We start from the raw sequence: 22,866 nt of genomic DNA on the forward strand, positions 1-22,866 counted from the left end.
TCGCGAAATGGGCGAAACGAACGTGCGCTCGAGATTCTGCGCATGTGCGGACAATGGTCAGTAATGACTATTGGTCGTCCATGTGCACTCAGCTTTCGCGATTTAGTCTATTTTTTTTCTTTTTTTTTTTTTTTGCGATTAGGAAATCTCGAGCCTAGACTTAAGTTTCAGCGGGCATTGCGCCCGAAGGAGGAAGACCGAAGAGGCCTCGACAAACTGTCACGAAGAGGGGCTGCAACGAATGGTTTCTCATTTTTTGGATCTTGTCTGGATCCAAAGAATGGGAAGTCATTGTTACTACTTTGTCACTATGCTCGTTTTAGAATCAGTAGTAGTAGTAGTAGTAGTAGTAGTAGTAGTAGTAGTAGTAGTATTTATGGCCGATGAGAATTCCGGCCCAACGTACAATCATCATGGGCAAATGGGCAATCGCGATTTTTTAATTAGTGTTGCGACAAATAAATTACGGTTTGCATTAGAGTTGCGAATAAATAACAATCGCGTTTGATTTAGTGTTGCGTTTAATGAAACATCGCGATTTTTTTTAATAATTTTAATTTTAATAATACAATTTTTTATAAAAAGTATTTTTTATAAAAAGTATATTAAAAAATTTTACGTTTATTTTATTCCAAATTTTAATTATAGAGATATTAACTTTCAATTCATTTGCATTTGTATTAAATTCATTTTAAGAATTAGTGTTGCGTTGAAAAGTAATCGCGTTTTTGAAAATAGTGTTGCGTCAAAAAATAAGCGCGTTTTGAAAGTAGTGTTGCGCTAAAAATGATCGCGTTTTTAAAAGTAGTGTTGCGTTTATAAAATGCCCATGATTCTTCCACTAATATTGTGGAAGTGATCCTGTTTTGGGATCATAAAATGCAGTTGCAAGAGCTGCAAAAATGTGGTCCTACTTTCGGATCACAAAGTGGGAAAACGGGCAATCGCGATTTTTTAATTAGTGTTGCGACAAATAAATTACGGTTTGCATTAGTGTTGCGAATAACAATCGCGTTTGCTTTAGTGTTGCGTTTTATGAGACATCGCGATTTTTTTTTAATAATTTTAATCATTATTAAATTTAATAATATAATTTTTTTTAAATAGTAATATTAAAAAATTTTATGTTTATTTTATTTCGAGTTTTAATTAGAGATATTAACTTTCAATTCATTTGCATTTATATTAAATTCATTTTAAGAATTAGTGTTGCGTTGAAAAATAATCGCGTTTTTGAAAATAGTGTTGCGCTATAAAATGATCGCGTTTTTGAAAGTAGTGTTGCGTTTATAAAATGCCCATATTCTTCCACTAACATTGTGGAAATGATCCTGTTTTTGGATCACAAGTGTGGTCCTTATAGCCTTTTTTGGCTATAATTTTTCAGCGCCCTAATTATTACAGCATTTGTTAATGAAAATACTGCTAAAAATTTATTCATTTGAATTTTAAACTCTCGTACTATTACATAAAATTGTTTGCATTATGCAATAAGAACATTAATTTATTTAATATTATAAATTAATATTCTTATTACGATATATTGATACAAACAGTTGATTTATTTGGAACAAATGACAAATAATTATTCGTTGTCAAAATTAAAATTAAATTTTTTTCTACTATTTCCCTAAAATTAAATAAAATTTGTTAGTATTTTTGCATTTTTAATTATGAAACAATTGAATAAATATTCGGAATTCCTGCGTGAAATATCAAAATAAAAGGTATCTTCGATTAAATTTAAACTTAAATTTAAGATTTAAATAAATTTTAAGTCTTAAATTTAAGTCTTAGATTTAAGTTTAATGTAAGATAGACATTTAAATTAAGTCTTAAATTTAAGTCTTAGGTTTACGTTTAATGTAAAATAGACATTTAAATTAAGTTTATTGTAAGCACATTTCGTAAGATGATACGCTCCTTAACATAAAATCAACTCTATATATACAAATATTCATTCATAAATATTTTCAATCCCTTTACTTTTTTTCTTTTTCCATTTCTTTCTTTTTTACTTTGTTAAATAGGAGCGTATCTTTAGTACAGATGATGCCAGTAGGATATATAAATCATAGATTTAAGATGTAGTAGATAAAGAAAATAGATTAAGTTAGATGACGATAGATAATTTATTTATCAATTGTATCACATTTCTTTTCTATATATAAGATTTGATTCGTAGATAACTAATTGTATCATTTAATGTATTAGTCAATTCGTTCAATAAATTTAACCTGGTGGGTCTCGATGCGTAGTCACCTCCCGTGGGTGAGACCCGGTAATTGGCATCGCTTTTCACATTTTTCATTAAAAAAAAATATCTTAATTTCCATTCGAAAATTTTTCGAAAAGCGATGGCAAGCCAAGAACTACGCACACCTTCAATCTAATCTAAAATGATTGGTTTAAATTATTTTGATTAATTAACAATGGATTAGATTGAAGGTACAATTCTATGTAAGCGACATAAGTATGTAAATGAAAATGCGCGCATCTTAAATTTAAGTTTTAGTTTTAAGTATAATATAAGATAGATTTAAGATTTAATATTAAGACTTAGATTTTAATATTTTTATTATAATTGATTATACTCGATGTAAATGATAAGATGCATGCATCTTAGATTTAGGTTCTAACTTTAAGTATAATATAAAATAGGTTTAAGATTTAGAAATAAGACTTAATTTTAATATATTCATTGTAATTTATTATATTTCGATAAGATGCGTTTTAGACGTAAGTCCTAGTTTTAAGTATAAAATAAGGATAGATTTAAGATTTAGTATTAAGATCTAGAATAAGTTAGTTTAAGATTTCATCGATGGACAACGTTGAACGACGTTGGATCACGAGAATCAACATACGACATAGATTTTTAATTCTTTTGTTACAATTTTTTATATTCGATGTAAATGATAAGATGCGAGCGTTTTAGACTTAAGTCCTAGTTTTAAGTATAATATTTTTTAGGTTAGATTTAAGATTTAGTATTAAGATCTAGAATAAGTTAGTTTAAGATTTCATCGATGGACAACGTTGAACGACGTTGGATCACGAGAATCAACATACGACATAGATTTTTAATTCTTTTGTTACAATTTTTATATTCGATGTAAATGATAAGATGCGAGCGTTTTAGACTTAAGTCCTAGTTTTAAGTATAATATTTTTTTAGGTTAGATTTAAGATTTAGTATTAAGATCTAGAATAAGTTATTTTAAGATTTTATCGATGGACGACGTTGGACGACGTTGGATCACGATAATCAACATACGACATAGATTTTTAATTCTTTTGTTACAATTTTTTATATTCGATGTAAATCATATGATGCGAGCGTTTTAGACTTAAGTCCTAGTTTTAAGTATATTTCTCAGGTTAGATTTAAGATTTAGTATTGAGATCTAGAATAAGTTTAGATTAGAATAAGTTAGGAATAATTTAAGACTTCATCGATGGACAACGTTGGACGTCGTTGGATCACCATAATGATACATCATACGACATAGATTTTAATTTGTTATAATTTCATATATTCAATGTAAATTATAAGATGTATACATCTTAGATTTAGGTACTTGTTTTTCGAATAATGTAATGTAGATGTAAGATAGATGTAAGGTAAATGTAAGACGGATGTAAGATTTATTATTAAGATCCAGAATAAGTTACTTTAAGACTTCATCGATGGACGACGTTGGACGAAGATGGATAATTTATTTACCAAATGTATCATATTTTTTTTCTATGTAATATAAGATTTGATTTGTAAATAATTCATTGTATCATTTCAATGTAAGTTACTTTAAGACTTTATCGATGGACGACGTTATACGAAGATGGATAATTTATTTACCAATTGTATCATATTTTTTTTCTATGTAATATAAGATTTGATTTGTAAATAATTCATTGTATCATTTCAATGTATTAGTCAGTAAATTATTCAATAAATTTAACCTGATGGGTCTCGATGCGTAGTCACCTCCCCGTGGGTGAGACCCGGTAATTGGCATCGCTTTTCATATTTTTCATTAAAGAAAAAATATTTTAATTTCCATTTGAAAATTTTTCGAAAAGCGATGGCAAGCCAAGAACTACGCACACCTTCAATCTAGTCTAAAATGTTTGCTTTAAATTATTTTGATCAATTAACAATGGATTAGATTGAAGGTACAAATATTCGATGTAAGTGACAAGATGCGCGCATCTTAGATTTAAGTTTTAGTTTTAAATATAATATAAAATAGATTTAAGATTTAATATTAACGCTTAGATTTTAATATTTTTATTAGAATTGATTATACTCGATGTAAGTGATAAGATGCATGCATCTTAGATTTAGGTTCTAACTTTAAGTATAATATAAAATAGGTTTAAGATTTAGAAATAAGACTTAATTTTAATATATTCATTGTAATTTATTATATTTCGATAAGATGCGTTTTAGACGTAAGTCCTAGTTTTAAGTATAAAATAAGGATAGATTTAAGATTTAGTATTAAGATCTAGAATAAGTTAATTTAAGACATCATCGATGGACATCGATGGACGACGTTGGATCACGATAATCAACATACGACACAGATTTTTAATTCTTTCGTTACAATTTTTTATATTCGATGTAAATGATAAGATGCGAGCGTTTTAGACTTAAGTCCTAGTTTTAAGTATAATATTTTTTGGTTAGATTTAAGATTTAGTATTAAGATCTAGAATAAGTTAGTTTAAGATTTCATCGATGGACATCGATGGACGACGTTGGATCACGAGAATCAACATACGACATAGATTTTTAATTTTTTGTTATAATTTTTTATATTCGATGTAAATCGTAAAATGCGTGCGTTTTAGACTTAAGTCCTAGTTTTAAGTGTAAAATAAGATAGATTTAAGATTTAATATTAAGATTTAGAATAAGTTAGTTTAAGATTTCATCGATGGACAACGTTGAACGACGTTGGATCACGAGAATCAACATACGACATAGATTTTTAATTCTTTTGTTACAATTTTTTATATTCGATGTAAATGATAAGATGCGAGCGTTTTAGACTTAAGTCCTAGTTTTAAGTATAATATTTTTTTGGTTAGATTTAAGATTTAGTATTAAGATCTAGAATAAGTTAGTTTAAGATTTCATCGATGGACAACGTTGGACGACGTTGGACGACGTTGGATCACGATAATCAACATACGACACAGATTTTTAATTCTTTCGTTACAATTTTTTATATTCGATGTAAATGATAAGATGCGAGCGTTTTAGACTTAAGTCCTAGTTTTAAGTATAATATTTTTAGGTTAGATTTAAGATTTCGTATTAAGATCTAGAATAAGTTAGTTTAAGATTTCATCGATGGACAACGTTGGACGACGTTGGACGACGTTGGATCACGATAATCAACATACGACACAGATTTTTAATTTTTTGTTACAATTTTTATATTCGATGTAAATCATATGATGCGAGCGTTTTAGACTTAAGTCCTAGTTTTAAGTGTAATATTTTTTAGGTTAGATTTAAGATTTCGTATTAAGATCTAGAATAAGTTAGTTTAAGATTTCATCGATGGACATCGATGGACGACGTTGGATCACGAGAATCAACATACGACATAGATTTTTAATTCTTTTGTTACAATTTTTTATATTCGATGTAAATCATATGATGCGAGCGTTTTAGACTTAAGTCCTAGTTTTAAGTGTAATATTTTTTAGGTTAGATTTAAGATTTAGTATTAAGATCTAGAATAAGTTAGTTTAAGATTTCATCGATGGACAACGTTAGACGACGGTGGACGGCGTTGGACGACGTTGGACGACGGTGGACGACTGTGGACGACTGTGGACGACGGTGGACGACTTTGGACGACGTTGGACGACGGTGGACGACGGTGGACGACTTTGGACGACATTGGATGACGTTGGACGACGGTGAACGACTGTGGACGACTGTGGACGACGGTGGACGACGGTGGACGACGGTGGATGACGGTGGACGACGGTGGATGACGGTGGACGACGGTGGATGACGGTGGACGACGGTGGACGACGTTGCACGATGGTGGACGACGTAGGATCACGATGATTAACATAGAATAATAATATCAATTTCCTTTTATAATTTCTTATATTCCATTTATCAGTGGACATCAATGGACATCGTTTGATATCGGTGCACATGATTGGATGACGTTGGACGATATTGGACGATGTTGGACAACGTGGGACTGCATTGAATCACGATGATCAACATAGGAGAATAATATCAATTTTCTTTTTATAATTTCTTATATTCCATTTATCAGTGGACATCAATGACCATTGATTGACATCGGTGGACATCGTTGGATGACGTTGGACGATGTTGGACGAGATTGAACGACATTGGACGACATTGAACGACGTCGGACAACATTGAACGACGTTGACGATATTGGACGGCATGATAATGAACATACGACATAGATTTTAATTTCTTTGATATAATTTCTTATATTCAATGTAAATCATAAGATGCATGCATCTTAGATTTAGGTCCTAGTATAATAAGTATAATATAAGATTTAGTATTAATATCTAGAATAAGTTAATTTATGATTTCATCGATGGATATCGATGGACAACGTTGGACGTCGTTGGATCGCGAAAATCAATATAGCGTACAGATTTTAATTTCCTTTTTCTAATTTCTTATATGTGATGTATTAATGGACATCGGTGGACATTGGTAGGTATCGTTAGACGAAGTTGGACGATGTTGGATCATGATAATTATCATACGACATAGATTTTAATTTCTTTTTTTATATTTTCTTATATTTATGTGTAACGATGGAGAATGCTGGAAGGCGTTGGATCACGATAATCATTTTATTATAATTTGTTATATTTGATGTATCGATGGACAATCGATCGACGACGTTGGACGATGTTTGATCACGATAATCAAAATACGACATAGATATTAATTTCTCTTTTTTAAATTTCTTATATTCGATGTAACGATGGAGAATATTGGACAACGTTGGATCACGATAATCAATATACGATATAGCTTTTAATATGATTAGACTTCTTTATTATAATTTGTTATATTTGATGTATCGATGGACAATCGATCGACGACGTTGGACGATATTTGATCACGATAATCAGCATACGACATAGATTTTAATTTCTTTTTTTAAAATTTCTTATATTCGATGTAACCATGGAGAATGTTGAACGGCGTTGGATCACGATAATTAGCGATACGACATAGATTTTAATTTCTTTATTATAATTACTTGTATTCGATGTATCGATGGAAAACAATGGACATCGATGGACAACGTAGGACAACGTTGTATCACGATAGTCAATATAGAATACGGATTTTAATTTCTTTTTATAATTTCTTATATTCGATGTAACGATGGAAAATATTGGACAACGTTGGATCACAATCAACATACGATATAGCTTTCAATATTATTAGGTTTCTTTATTATAATTTGTTATATTCGATATATCGATGGACAACGATGGACATCGATCGACGACGTTGGACGATATTTGATCCCGATAATCAGCATACGACATATTTTTTAATTTCTTTATTATAATTACTTGTATTCGATGTATCGATGGAAAACAATGGACATCGATGAACAACGTGGGACAACGTTGGATCACGATGGTCAGTATAGAATATGGATTTTAATTTCCTTTTTATAATTTCTTATATTCGATGTAACGATGGAGAATATTGGACAACGTTGGATCACAATAATCAACATACGATATAGCTTTCAATATTATTAGGTTTCTTTATTATAATTTGTTATATTCGATATATCGATGGACAACGGTGGACATCGATCGACGACGTTGGACGATATTTGATCCCGATAATCAGCATACGACATAGATTTTAATTTCTTTTTTTATAATTTCTTATATTCGATGTAACGATGGACAATTTTCGACGGCGTTGGACCACGATAATCAACATAAGATATAGCTTTTAAAATGATTAGATTTCTTTATTGTAATTTATTATATTCGACGTAAATCATAAGATGCATGCATCTTAGATTTAGGTCCTAGTTTTTCGAATAATGTAAGATAGATATAAGATGTAAGATATATGTAAGATAAATGTAAGATAGATGTAAGATAGATGTAAGATTTAGTATTAAGATCTAGTATAAGTTAAATTTAAGGCTTCATCGATGGATGACGTTGGACAACGATGAATAATTTATTTACCAATTGTATCATATTTTTTTTCTATGTAATATAAGATTTGATTTGTAGATAATTCATTGTATCATTTCAATGTATTAGTCAATAAATTATTCAATAAATTCAACCTTATGGGTCTCGATGCTTAGTCACCTCCCCGTAGGTGAGACCCGGTAATTGGCATCGCTTTTCATATTTTTCATTTAAAGATATCTTAATTTCCATTCGAAAAGCGATGGCAAGCCAAGAACTACGCACACCTTCAATCTAGTCTAAAATGATTGCTTTAAATTATTTTGATTAATTAACAGTGGATTAGATTGAAGGTACAAATAAAGTTTTTTTTACATTCGATGTATGTGACAAGATGCGCGCATCTTAGATTTAAGTTTTAGTTTTAACTATAATATAAGATATATTTAAGATTTAATGTTAAGACTCAGATTTTAATATTTTTATTATAATTGATTATACTCGATGTAAATGATAAGATACATGCATCTTAGATTTAGGTTCTAACTTTAAGTATAATGTAAAATAGGTTTAAGATTTAGAAATAAGACTTAATTTTAATATATTCTTTGTAATTTATTATATTTCGATAAGATGCGTTTTAGACGTAAGTCTTAGTTTTAAGTATAAAGTAAGATAGATTTAAGATTTAGTATTAAGATCTAGAATAAGTTAGTTTAAGACTTCATCGATGGACGACGTTGGACGACGTTGGATCACGAGAATCAACATACGACATAGATTTTTAATTCTTTTGTTACAATTTTTTATATTCGATGTAAATGATAAGATGCGAGCGTTTTAGACTTAAGTCCTAGTTTTAAGTATAATATTTTTTAGATAAGATTTAAGATTTAGTATTAAAATTTAGAATAAGTTAGTTTAAGACTTCATCGGTGGACAACATTGGACGTCATTGGATCACTATAATCATACATCATACGACATAGATTTTAATTTGTTATAATTTCTTATATTCGATGTAAATCATAAGATGCATACATCTTAGATTTAGGAATAATGTAAGATAGATGTAAGATAGATGTAAGATAGATGTAAGATAGATGTAAGATAGATATAAGATAGATGTAAAATAGATTATTTTAAGATAAATGTAATATAGATGTAAGTTAGATGTAAGATTTAGTATTAAGGTCTAGTATAAGTTAACTTTAAGACTTCATCGATGGATGACGTTGGACGACGATGAATAATTTTAATTATTTATCAATTGTATCATATTTTTTTCTATGTAATATAAGATTTGATTTGTAGATAATTAATTGTATCATTTAATGTATTAGTCAATTCGTTCAATAAATTGAACCTGATGGGTCTCGATGCGTAGTCACCTCCCCGTGGGTGAGACCCGGTAATTGGCATCGCTTTTCTTATTTTTCATTTAAAAAAATGTCTTGACTTCCATTCGAAAATTTTTCGAAAAGCGATGGCAAGCCAAGAACTACGCACATCTGCAGTGTTGTCTTGAAAACATAATTATCTTTAATTATTAAAAAGAGTAACCATTAAATCTTATTTTACATAGTGTAATTTAAAAAAATATATGTGATTTGTTATATTTAGTATATTTTTCAATAAATAAATTAGAATAAAAATTCTGAATTTATTAAATTATTCATTCTATAAATCTATTCGGTGTTATTTTATACTTATTTCTCGCATAAAATAATAAGAAATAATTTTTAACATAATATTAAATCGCAAATTAATATTATAAAATATAGAATTTTTCTTTATTTCGTAAAAATATATATATTAATTATTATATATATTTTTTAATATGTTGTTAAATCCATAAATTAACAATAAAAATATAAAAATTGTTATGATATCCATAAATTAATAATAAATTAACAGTTAAAATTTAAAACTTGATAAATTGTTCATTAATATATTCGAAAATTCTATTTTGATAAAGTCGGAAAAGGTCGTATATTTTCGTTCGACATCGGCTCACGCGCTTGTATAAATAGAGGACAAGACGGGCGAGAGCAATCATTTCCTATCGAACTCGCGTCGCGATAACATTGAAATCATAACACTTTAAACTGAAATTTTGTAATATTAAGAATAATTTCTTATTATTTATTTTAATATTTATTAAACACATATTTTTCCCATTTTTACTTTCTATTTTATTTTAATTTTTAATTTTCAATTTTTAATTTTTAATTTTTAATTTTTAATTTTTAATTTTTAATTTTTAATTTTTAATTTTTAATTTTTAATTTTTAATTTTTAATTTTTAATTTTTAATTTTTAATTTTTAATTTTTAATTTTTAATTTTTAATTTTTAATTTTTAATTTTTAATTTTCAGTTTTCAATTTTCAATTTTCAATTTTCAATTTTCAATTTTCAATTTTCAATTTTTAATTTTTAATTTACATTAACTTCACATTTTTCAATTGATTGATTTGATTTAATTTTTAATTTTTAATTTTTAATTTTTAATTTTTATTTTTATTTTTAATTTATTTTATCAATCTATTCTATTTCTATTTCAAACTTTAAATATTTTCTTTTTAATTTTTTTTTAATTTTATTTAAATTTATTTTCAATTCACTTTAACTTTTTAATTTTAATTTTGAACTTATTTTTATTATTTCAATTTCATTTATATTTATTAATTTTTTATTTACTTTAACGTTTAATTTTTAATTTGTCTTAACCTTATATTTTAATTATATTTTAATTTTTAAATTTTATTTTAGTTTTAGTTAAAATTTTTAATTTGATTTAACTTTCAATTGTCCATTGCCACTATCTAAAATTAATCTTTACTTAAAAATTTTAATTTGATTTAAATTTTAATGTATAATTTTTTTTTTAATTTTGTATTTAACATTTAATTTACACTATCACAATTTAAATAATAATTAAATATCATTATATGGGTCTCGACGTAGTCACCTCCTCGTTGGTGAGACCTGGTAATTGGCATCGGTTTTCATTTTATATTATTTGATCAAATTATTGGAAATATTACATTAAAAATATTGTATTAAAACTATATTAGAATGATTAGTTTTTGAAAACTGATGCCAAGCTAAGAACTACACTAGTTTTAAGTTTAAGTTTTTGTTATTGTATCTTTAACTTGTAAAATTTTGATTATTTTGCAAGAAATTTCGAATATTTATAATTCGCGACATCATTTATTATAATTGATTATAATCTAAATTTTGATAGCGAACAATTATAATATAATTTTTCCAAATTATTCAAATAATTTTCCAAATTTTTGTAAATAATTCATAAAAATTTTTGAATGTTAAAAAGTATCTTAGAACTCATAGCAGTATTTTCTTAAACAAATGTTTGAAAGGAAAAAGAAAAAAAAGGAAAAATATCGAAGAATATTTTACTTTTTTTTCCACCCTATCCCTCCCTTATTATACAATTTTATTTTCAGTAAATTTTTGTTACCGCGCGCGATCAGTAGAGTCAGTGTTTGCTTTCGTAAAAGTTTTTTTAAATTCTTTAACGAATAACGCGAAATTAGAATCAGTGTTTGTTCGCCGAATTTAATTTTTAACCGGTCGCGTTAAAAGACTACGCGTTTAGAGTCAGTGCTTCTCTCAAGAAAATACGGCGGTCATCCATCACGCGAAGAGGTAATTATCTATATCATTTTATTTAAATTCTTATTTTTTTATCTCAATATAAATCATTAGATTTTTAATTTTTAAATTTAGAATTCAATTTTCAATAATCTGGATTGTGTTTTAAATTATGTTGTTTCTTTTTTTGTTACAGATATTTCCTAACATCCCCCTGCCAATATTCTTCGCATCTAATGGTGAGTCGCATGCATTTATGTTCCTCCGGTCACTCAATCATGTCGTAGGACGAAAGGTCCGAATCGACACGAGTGATTGGTTGTATACGTAGATTTTTGCAACGGGCATAGTGACCACGGATATATTTATTATATCCGTGAGTAGTAACATTTTCTGTGTTTATTAGCTCAGGCTAGATCTTCTTGCACATCGCGTTTCTCAAATACTAATAAACTAAAAATTTTCTTTTCTTTTTTACATTTCGCTTTATATTATAATATATTTTAATTATTCGATTTTCAATTTTCAACAATCATATAATACAAAATATAAAATTTTAAATTTTAGTTCCTTCGTATACGAAAATGTGTAAGAAGATATATCGCGACAGGTAGATTTCGGAATCAAAACAATAATATTGAACATTGTGTTTCTAGTTTCTAATTCGAAACTATGTTTTGATGAAGGAATCGCCTGAGGTTATTAATGTTAACTTTAATTTTTCAATTCAATTAGTTTATTTTGCATTTAGTATTTCTTGTTGTAAATAAATTTCTTATTTATTTTTCTTTTGCTTTATTATTAGATATCATAACTTTAATAAAATTAGAGTCATTAAATAAAATTTAAAGTAAAAATAGATGATGAAATAAAGAATATTAGTCCGTTAGAGAAAAAATAGATATTTATAATATTTTTTTAGTTTAGGATTTTCAGGTTTAACCCCTTCCGTGTCTATTGCCACGATCTCACTCACGTGCCCAGGTGTTACTTGGGTGAGAGAGAGGCAATAGGCATGATGACTATAGTTTATAAGTTTTTAACGGCGACTGACGATAAGTTAGTGATCGTGCACGATGTATTTTCCACATTATGTGTGTTTGCGATTAGGCTGTGGAATTGCATCGTTACGATTCTCATTTTTATTTATTATATTATCAATTATACGATTTACAATTTTGTTAATATTATCATAAAATTATAAATTGTAAATTGATATCAATTATTAAATTTTAGTAATGCCATTTTTATTGATAATTAAAATCGAGATAGATACGATTTTTTGTCGCGATTCACGCAATGATCATTAGCCATCGTCAGTCGATTTCAGGAAAAGGTACGTAAAGTTAGAGTATGAAAGAAATATCAAGCTCGGGTGTCGGAGGCGTCCCGGGACGCTCTCTCTAGTGTAGGCTTTTTGCACCCGGGTGTAATGTGTGAGAACCGTGGAGTGAGTGTGTTGGTGTGATTGTTTTGCCATTTTTTAAATATAGCGCTAGGTAGGATAGGTAGTATACTTTCTGGTGTGCGTGTTAATTATAAGTAGGTAGGGCCGGGCAGGTTGTCACAGTCTCTGGTCGGGTAGGCGCGTTTTCGCGTGACAACCTGTTTCAGGAAATACAATTTGAAAAATCGAGAGTGGAGCTGAGACGAGTGGTCATCGATGACCATTCGTTTCTGGTTTTACTTATATCGATTTTTCGAATTTCGCGGTCGCGGTCGCGAAATGGGCGAAACGAACGTGCGCTCGAGATTCTGCGCATGTGCGGACAATGGTCAGTAATGACTATTGGTCGTCCATGTGCACTCAGCTTTCGCGATTTAGTCTATTTTTTTTCTTTTTTTTTTTTTGCGATTAGGAAATCTCGAGCCTAGACTTAAGTTTCAGCGGGCATTGCGCCCGAAGGAGGAAGACCGAAGAGGCCTCGACAAACTGTCACGAAGAGGGGCTGCAACGAATGGTTTCTCATTTTTTGGATCTTGTCTGGATCCAAAGAATGGGAAGTCATTGTTACTACTTTGTCACTATGCTCGTTTTAGAATCAGTAGTAGTAGTAGTAGTAGTAGTAGTAGTAGTAGTAGTAGTAGTATTTATGGCCGATGAGAATTCCGGCCCAACGTACAATCATCATGGGCAAATGGGCAATCGCGATTTTTTAATTAGTGTTGCGACAAATAAATTACGGTTTGCATTAGAGTTGCGAATAAATAACAATCGCGTTTGATTTAGTGTTGCGTTTAATGAAACATCGCGATTTTTTTTAATAATTTTAATTTTAATAATACAATTTTTATAAAAGTATTTTTATAAAAAGTATATTAAAAAATTTTACGTTTATTTTATTCCAAATTTTAATTATAGAGATATTAACTTTCAATTCATTTGCATTTGTATTAAATTCATTTTAAGAATTAGTGTTGCGTTGAAAAGTAATCGCGTTTTTGAAAATAGTGTTGCGTCAAAAATAAGCGCGTTTTTGAAAGTAGTGTTGCGCTAAAAAATGATCGCGTTTTTAAAAGTAGTGTTGCGTTTATAAAATGCCCATGATTCTTCCACTAATATTGTGGAAGTGATCCTGTTTTGGGATCATAAAATGCAGTTGCAAGAGCTGCAAAAATGTGGTCCTACTTTCGGATCACAAAGTGGGAAAACGGGCAATCGCGATTTTTTAATTAGTGTTGCGACAAATAAATTACGGTTTGCATTAGTGTTGCGAATAACAATCGCGTTTGCTTTAGTGTTGCGTTTTATGAGACATCGCGATTTTTTTTTAATAATTTTAATCATTATTAAATTTAATAATATAATTTTTTTTAAATAGTAATATTAAAAAATTTTATGTTTATTTTATTTCGAGTTTTAATTAGAGATATTAACTTTCAATTCATTTGCATTTATATTAAATTCATTTTAAGAATTAGTGTTGCGTTGAAAAATAATCGCGTTTTTGAAAATAGTGTTGCGCTATAAAATGATCGCGTTTTTGAAAGTAGTGTTGCGTTTATAAAATGCCCATATTCTTCCACTAACATTGTGGAAATGATCCTGTTTTTGGATCACAAGTGTGGTCCTTATAGCCTTTTTTGGCTATAATTTTTTTTCAGCGCCCCTAATTATTACAGCATTTGTTAATGAAAATACTGCTAAAAAATTTATTCATTTGAATTTTAAACTCTCGTACTATTACATAAAATTGTTTGCATTATGCAATAAGAACATTAATTTATTTAATATTATAAATTAATATTCTTATTACGATATATTGATACAAACAGTTGATTTATTTGGAACAAATGACAAATAATTATTCGTTGTCAAAATTAAAATTAAATTTTTTTCTACTATTTCCCTAAAATTAAATAAAATTTGTTAGTATTTTTGCATTTTTAATTATGAAACAATTGAATAAATATTCGGAATTCCTGCGTGAAATATCAAAATAAAAGGTATCTTCGATTAAATTTAAACTTAAATTTAAGATTTAAATAAATTTTAAGTCTTAAATTTAAGTCTTAGATTTAAGTTTAATGTAAGATAGACATTTAAATTAAGTCTTAAATTTAAGTCTTAGGTTTACGTTTAATGTAAAATAGACATTTAAATTAAGTTTATTGTAAGCACATTTCGTAAGATGATACGCTCCTTAACATAAAATCAACTCTATATATACAAATATTCATTCATAAATATTTTCAATCCCTTTACTTTTTTTCTTTTTCCATTTCTTTCTTTTTTACTTTGTTAAATAGGAGCGTATCTTTAGTACAGATGATGCCAGTAGGATATATAAATCATAGATTTAAGATGTAGTAGATAAAGAAAATAGATTAAGTTAGATGACGATAGATAATTTATTTATCAATTGTATCACATTTCTTTTCTATATATAAGATTTGATTCGTAGATAACTAATTGTATCATTTAATGTATTAGTCAATTCGTTCAATAAATTTAACCTGGTGGGTCTCGATGCGTAGTCACCTCCCCGTGGGTGAGACCCGGTAATTGGCATCGCTTTTCACATTTTTCATTAAAGAAAAAATATCTTAATTTCCATTCGAAAATTTTTCGAAAAGCGATGGCAAGCCAAGAACTACGCACACCTTCAATCTAATCTAAAATGATTGGTTTAAATTATTTTGATTAACTAACAATGGATTAGATTGAAGGTACAATTCTATGTAAGCGACATAAGTATGTAAATGAAAATGCGCGCATCTTAAATTTAAGTTTTAGTTTTAAGTATAATATAAGATAGATTTAAGATTTAATATTAAGACTTAGATTTTAATATTTTTATTATAATTGATTATACTCGATGTAAATGATAAGATGCATGCATCTTAGATTTAGGTTCTAACTTTAAGTATAATATAAAATAGGTTTAAGATTTAGAAATAAGACTTAATTTTAATATATTCATTGTAATTTATTATATTTCGATAAGATGCGTTTTAGACGTAAGTCCTAGTTTTAAGTATAAAATAAGGATAGATTTAAGATTTAGTATTAAGATCTAGAATAAGTTAGTTTAAGATTTCATCGATGGACAACGTTGAACGACGTTGGATCACGAGAATCAACATACGACATAGATTTTTAATTCTTTTGTTACAATTTTTTATATTCGATGTAAATGATAAGATGCGAGCGTTTTAGACTTAAGTCCTAGTTTTAAGTATAATATTTTTAGGTTAGATTTAAGATTTAGTATTAAGATCTAGAATAAGTTAGTTTAAGATTTCATCGATGGACAACGTTGAACGACGTTGGATCACGAGAATCAACATACGACATAGATTTTTAATTCTTTTGTTACAATTTTTATATTCGATGTAAATGATAAGATGCGAGCGTTTTAGACTTAAGTCCTAGTTTTAAGTATAATATTTTTTTAGGTTAGATTTAAGATTTAGTATTAAGATCTAGAATAAGTTATTTTAAGATTTTATCGATGGACGACGTTGGACGACGTTGGATCACGAGAATCAACATACGACATAGATTTTTAATTCTTTTGTTACAATTTTTTATATTCGATGTAAATCATATGATGCGAGCGTTTTAGACTTAAGTCCTAGTTTTAAGTATATTTCTCAGGTTAGATTTAAGATTTAGTATTGAGATCTAGAATAAGTTTAGATTAGAATAAGTTAGGAATAATTTAAGACTTCATCGATGGACAACGTTGGACGTCGTTGGATCACCATAATGATACATCATACGACATAGATTTTAATTTGTTATAATTTCATATATTCAATGTAAATTATAAGATGTATACATCTTAGATTTAGGTACTTGTTTTTCGAATAATGTAATGTAGATGTAAGATAGATGTAAGGTAAATGTAAGACGGATGTAAGATTTATTATTAAGATCCAGAATAAGTTACTTTAAGACTTCATCGATGGACGACGTTGGACGAAGATGGATAATTTATTTACCAAATGTATCATATTTTTTTTCTATGTAATATAAGATTTGATTTGTAAATAATTCATTGTATCATTTCAATGTAAGTTACTTTAAGACTTTATCGATGGACGACGTTATACGAAGATGGATAATTTATTTACCAATTGTATCATATTTTTTTTCTATGTAATATAAGATTTGATTTGTAAATAATTCATTGTATCATTTCAATGTATTAGTCAGTAAATTATTCAATAAATTTAACCTGATGGGTCTCGATGCGTAGTCACCTCCCCGTGGGTGAGACCCGGTAATTGGCATCGCTTTTCATATTTTTCATTAAAGAAAAAATATTTTAATTTCCATTTGAAAATTTTTCGAAAAGCGATGGCAAGCCAAGAACTACGCACACCTTCAATCTAGTCTAAAATGTTTGCTTTAAATTATTTTGATCAATTAACAATGGATTAGATTGAAGGTACAAATATTCGATGTAAGTGACAAGATGCGCGCATCTTAGATTTAAGTTTTAGTTTTAAATATAATATAAAATAGATTTAAGATTTAATATTAACGCTTAGATTTTAATATTTTTATTAGAATTGATTATACTCGATGTAAGTGATAAGATGCATGCATCTTAGATTTAGGTTCTAACTTTAAGTATAATATAAAATAGGTTTAAGATTTAGAAATAAGACTTAATTTTAATATATTCATTGTAATTTATTATATTTCGATAAGATGCGTTTTAGACGTAAGTCCTAGTTTTAAGTATAAAATAAGGATAGATTTAAGATTTAGTATTAAGATCTAGAATAAGTTAATTTAAGACATCATCGATGGACATCGATGGACGACGTTGGATCACGATAATCAACATACGACACAGATTTTTAATTCTTTCGTTACAATTTTTTATATTCGATGTAAATGATAAGATGCGAGCGTTTTAGACTTAAGTCCTAGTTTTAAGTATAATATTTTTTTGGTTAGATTTAAGATTTAGTATTAAGATCTAGAATAAGTTAGTTTAAGATTTCATCGATGGACAACGTTGGACGACGTTGGATCACGAGAATCAACATACGACATAGATTTTTAATTTTTTTGTTATAATTTTTTATATTCGATGTAAATCGTAAAATGCATGCGTTTTAGACGTAAGTCCTAGTTTTAAGTGTAAAATAAGATAGATTTAAGATTTAATATTAAGATTTAGAATAAGTTAGTTTAAGATTTCATCGATGGACAACGTTGAACGACGTTGGATCACGAGAATCAACATACGACATAGATTTTTAATTCTTTTGTTACAATTTTTATATTCGATGTAAATGATAAGATGCGAGCGTTTTAGACTTAAGTCCTAGTTTTAAGTATAATATTTTTTAGGTTAGATTTAAGATTTAGTATTAAGATCTAGAATAAGTTAGTTTAAGATTTCATCGATGGACAACGTTGGACGACGTTGGACGACGTTGGATCACGATAATCAACATACGACACAGATTTTTAATTCTTTCGTTACAATTTTTTATATTCGATGTAAATGATAAGATGCGAGCGTTTTAGACTTAAGTCCTAGTTTTAAGTGTAATATTTTTTAGGTTAGATTTAAGATTTCGTATTAAGATCTAGAATAAGTTAGTTTAAGATTTCATCGATGGACAACGTTGGACGACGTTGGACGACGTTGGATCACGATAATCAACATACGACACAGATTTTTAATTTTTTTGTTACAATTTTTTATATTCGATGTAAATCATATGATGCGAGCGTTTTAGACTTAAGTCCTAGTTTTAAGTATAATATTTTTTAGGTTAGATTTAAGATTTCGTATTAAGATCTAGAATAAGTTAGTTTAAGATTTCATCGATGGACATCGATGGACGACGTTGGATCACGAGAATCAACATACGACATAGATTTTTAATTCTTTTGTTACAATTTTTTATATTCGATGTAAATCATATGATGCGAGCGTTTTAGACTTAAGTCCTAGTTTTACGTGTAACATTTTTAGGTTAGATTTAAGATTTAGTATTAAGATCTAGAATAAGTTAGTTTAAGATTTCATCGATGGACAACGTTAGACGACGGTGGACGACGTTGGACGACGTTGGACGACTGTGGACGACTTTGGACGACGTTGGACGACGGTGGACGACTTTGGACGACGTTGGACGACGGTGGACGACGGTGGACGACTTTGGACGACGTTGGATGACGTTGGACGACGGTGAACGACTGTGGACGACTGTGGACGACGGTGGACGACGGTGGACGACGGTGGATGACGGTGGACGACGGTGGATGACGGTGGACGACGGTGGATGACGGTGGACGACGGTGGACGACGTTGCACGATGGTGGACGACGTAGGATCACGATGATTAACATAGGATAATAATATCAATTTCCTTTTTATAATTTCTTATATTCCATTTATCAGTGGACATCAATGGACATCGTTTGATATCGGTGCACATGATTGGATGACGTTGGACGATATTGGACGATGTTGGACAACGTGGGACTGCATTGAATCACGATGATCAACATAGGAGAATAATATCAATTTCCTTTTTATAATTTCTTATATTCCATTTATCAGTGGACATCAATGACCATTGATTGACATCGGTGGACATCGTTGGATGACGTTGGACGATGTTGGACGAGATTGAACGACATTGGACGACATTGAACGACGTCGGACGACATTGAACGACGTTGACGATGTTGGACGGCATGATAATGAACATACGACATAGATTTTAATTTCTTTGATATAATTTCTTATATTCAATGTAAATCATAAGATGCATGCATCTTAGATTTAGGTCCTAGTATAATAAGTATAATATAAGATTTAGTATTAATATCTAGAATAAGTTAATTTATGATTTCATCGATGGATATCGATGGACAACGTTGGACGTCGTTGGATCGCGAAAATCAATATAGCGTACAGATTTTAATTTCCTTTTTCTAATTTCTTATATGTGATGTATTAATGGACATCGGTGGACATTGGTAGGTATCGTTAGACGAAGTTGGACGATGTTGGATCATGATAATTATCATACGACATAGATTTTAATTTCTTTTTTTATATTTTCTTATATTTATGTGTAACGATGGAGAATGCTGGAAGGCGTTGGATCACGATAATCATTTTATTATAATTTGTTATATTTGATGTATCGATGGACAATCGATCGACGACGTTGGACGATGTTTGATCACGATAATCAAAATACGACATAGATATTAATTTCTTTTTTTAAAATTTCTTATATTCGATGTAACGATGGAGAATATTGGACAACGTTGGATCACGATAATCAATATACGATATAGCTTTTAATATGATTAGACTTCTTTATTATAATTTGTTATATTTGATGTATCGATGGACAATCGATCGACGACGTTGGACGATATTTGATCACGATAATCAGCATACGACATAGATTTTAATTTCTTTTTTTAAAATTTCTTATATTCGATGTAACCATGGAGAATGTTGAACGGCGTTGGATCACGATAATTAGCGATACGACATAGATTTTAATTTCTTTATTATAATTACTTGTATTCGATGTATCGATGGAAAACAATGGACATCGATGGACAACGTAGGACAACGTTGTATCACGATAGTCAGTATAAAATACGGATTTTAATTTCTCTTTTATAATTTCTTATATTCGATGTAACGATGGAAAATATTGGACAACGTTGGATCACAATCAACATACGATATAGCTTTCAATATTATTAGGTTTCTTTATTATAATTTGTTATATTCGATATATCGATGGACAACGATGGACATCGATCGACGACGTTGGACGATATTTGATCCCGATAATCAGCATACGACATATTTTTTAATTTCTTTATTATAATTACTTGTATTCGATGTATCGATGGAAAACAATGGACATCGATGAACAACGTGGGACAACGTTGGATCACGATGGTCAGTATAGAATATGGATTTTAATTTCCTTTTTATAATTTCTTATATTCGATGTAACGATGGAGAATATTGGACAACGTTGGATCACAATAATCAACATACGATATAGCTTTCAATATTATTAGGTTTCTTTATTATAATTTGTTATATTCGATATATCGATGGACAACGGTGGACATCGATCGACGACGTTGGACGATATTTGATCCCGATAATCAGCATACGACATAGATTTTAATTTCTTTTTTTATAATTTCTTATATTCGATGTAACGATGGACAATTTTCGACGGCGTTGGACCACGATAATCAACATAAGATATAGCTTTTAAAATGATTAGATTTCTTTATTGTAATTTATTATATTCGACGTAAATCATAAGATGCATGCATCTTAGATTTAGGTCCTAGTTTTTCGAATAATGTAAGATAGATATAAGATGTAAGATATATGTAAGATAAATGTAAGATAGATGTAAGATAGATGTAAGATTTAGTATTAAGATCTAGTATAAGTTAAATTTAAGGCTTCATCGATGGATGACGTTGGACAACGATGAATAATTTATTTACCAATTGTATCATATTTTTTTTCTATGTAATATAAGATTTGATTTGTAGATAATTCATTGTATCATTTCAATGTATTAGTCAATAAATTATTCAATAAATTCAACCTTATGGGTCTCGATGCTTAGTCACCTCCCCGTAGGTGAGACCCGGTAATTGGCATCGCTTTTCATATTTTTCATTTAAAGATATCTTAATTTCCATTCGAAAAGCGATGGCAAGCCAAGAACTACGCACACCTTCAATCTAGTCTAAAATGATTGCTTTAAATTATTTTGATTAATTAACAGTGGATTAGATTGAAGGTACAAATAAAGTTTTTTTTACATTCGATGTATGTGACAAGATGCGCGCATCTTAGATTTAAGTTTTAGTTTTAACTATAATATAAGATATATTTAAGATTTAATGTTAAGACTCAGATTTTAATATTTTTATTATAATTGATTATACTCGATGTAAATGATAAGATACATGCATCTTAGATTTAGGTTCTAACTTTAAGTATAATGTAAAATAGGTTTAAGATTTAGAAATAAGACTTAATTTTAATATATTCATTGTAATTTATTATATTTCGATAAGATGCGTTTTAGACGTAAGTCTTAGTTTTAAGTATAAAGTAAGATAGATTTAAGATTTAGTATTAAGATCTAGAATAAGTTAGTTTAAGATTTCATCGATGGACAACGTTGAACGACGTTGGATCACGAGAATCAACATACGACATAGATTTTTAATTCTTTTGTTACAATTTTTTATATTCGATGTAAATGATAAGATGCGAGCGTTTTAGACTTAAGTCCTAGTTTTAAGTATAAAATAAGGATAGATTTAAGATTTAGTATTAAGATCTAGAATAAGTTAGTTTAAGATTTCATCGATGGACAACGTTGGACGACGTTGGACGACGTTGGATCACGATAATCAACATACGACACAGATTTTTAATTTTTTGTTACAATTTTTTATATTCGATGTAAATCATATGATGCGAGCGTTTTAGACTTAAGTCCTAGTTTTAAGTGTAATATTTTTTAGGTTAGATTTAAG

General features: G+C 28.8%; 2 long non-coding RNA genes across 2 annotated transcripts; both read left to right on the top strand.

The window, feature by feature from the left end:
- The first annotated feature begins 5,945 nt into the window (after positions 1–5,945).
- LOC133667815 (uncharacterized) lies at positions 5,946–8,368 on the top strand. The gene is made up of 2 exons (XR_009833438.1): positions 5,946–6,079; positions 6,153–8,368. It is a non-coding gene; the product is annotated as an uncharacterized LOC133667815 (long non-coding RNA).
- Positions 8,369–19,385: 11,017 nt separating this feature from the next.
- Positions 19,386–22,397, top strand: LOC133665650 (uncharacterized). Its single transcript, XR_009828781.1, has 2 exons — positions 19,386–19,634; positions 19,709–22,397. It is a non-coding gene; the product is annotated as an uncharacterized LOC133665650 (long non-coding RNA).
- The last annotated feature ends 469 nt before the right edge of the window (positions 22,398–22,866 follow it).

This window comes from Apis cerana, linkage group LG1 (assembly GCF_029169275.1).
Source record: "Apis cerana isolate GH-2021 linkage group LG1, AcerK_1.0, whole genome shotgun sequence".
Taxonomy (NCBI): domain Eukaryota; kingdom Metazoa; phylum Arthropoda; class Insecta; order Hymenoptera; family Apidae; genus Apis; species Apis cerana.